A 1,168-nucleotide genomic window follows, 5' to 3' on the forward strand; every position below is an offset into this window, starting at 1 on the left:
TGCTAAAGACCCGTTCATGCAGGCCTAAACCCCTAATAAAAACCTGTTCCTGGGCAAAATGTACATTCTCGATAACCAATTGACACAAGGTTCCTTGCTGTCACTAGGTGAAATTGCTGTAGATTAAACACACAATGCTGCAGCAAAAACAACCTTGTGATTTCTTTGATTCCCAAAAGTCTCACATATTTTGTGTGGAGCACACTAACTTGACTGCAAACACTCACCAATTATTCCCCATTATTAAACTGAAATGGAAAACTGTTACCTTCAAAGTAAAAGCTGCACCTTTCGAAATGTGTTTGCTGTAGTAGTAAGGCACAGCTTTTACCTTGCAAGTAAACTTTCTCCAGTTCCAATTTGTGTCACTAACCTTAAGTTGACAATTAGTGCATGATTGCAAAAGGACAACTTCCATTAAAACTATGGTCAACAGTGGCAATGTGCACTCAACCAAAGCAATGGCAAAGAGATTTGTTACTGTAAACTCTTGCAACCGATTTCACCAAATACCAGCCACCAAACACTCATCAACAGTTTAAAGAATGCTTACTTTTACTTAGCAACTGTCACTGATCGATCTCAAAATCTAATTTTATGCTCTGAAAAGGAAACTTTTCCAGAGACATATGTAAGAAGGTCAACCTCAACCGTCTTGCATATGTCCAACTGAGTCCGGCCTCTTAGTTGTGACATTTACACTGTGCCGCTTTAGTAAATGGGCAAAGGATCTTTTAATGCCAAAACAGGGTTTTGAGGTTAACACTTAAATTTGGCTCTAAGCTCGCTGCGTACTGGATTTGAGATAGAGAGCTGTGAAAAGTTGATAGTTGACACCTTTCTTTGTTTTGGCTTGGAAATGCAAGTGGGCTGTCTGTTAACTATAAATGGTTAATTGCTATATGCATTTTCAAATGTGCTATATAAATAAACCTATTCATATTATGACAACGTGTAAGGGGAGATTCACATTTTTGTCACGTAAAACATATGCTTTTCCTTCTTTTCTCTTTCAAGCTTGTAAGTCTTTCTTGTTTCTATCCATGCATCCTTTTGTGGTTGAGCTTCCACTACCTAACTCTGATTCAGCCAAAAGGCTTCTGTAGATTATAGCAAGTATCACCTGGCTTAAGGAGTAAGTCTTACATTCTTAGGTTGTTATATTCTC

This window comes from Pundamilia nyererei, unplaced genomic scaffold (assembly GCF_000239375.1).
Source record: "Pundamilia nyererei isolate P.nyererei 1_Seehausen unplaced genomic scaffold, PunNye1.0 scaffold00008, whole genome shotgun sequence".
Lineage (NCBI taxonomy): Eukaryota > Metazoa > Chordata > Actinopteri > Cichliformes > Cichlidae > Pundamilia > Pundamilia nyererei.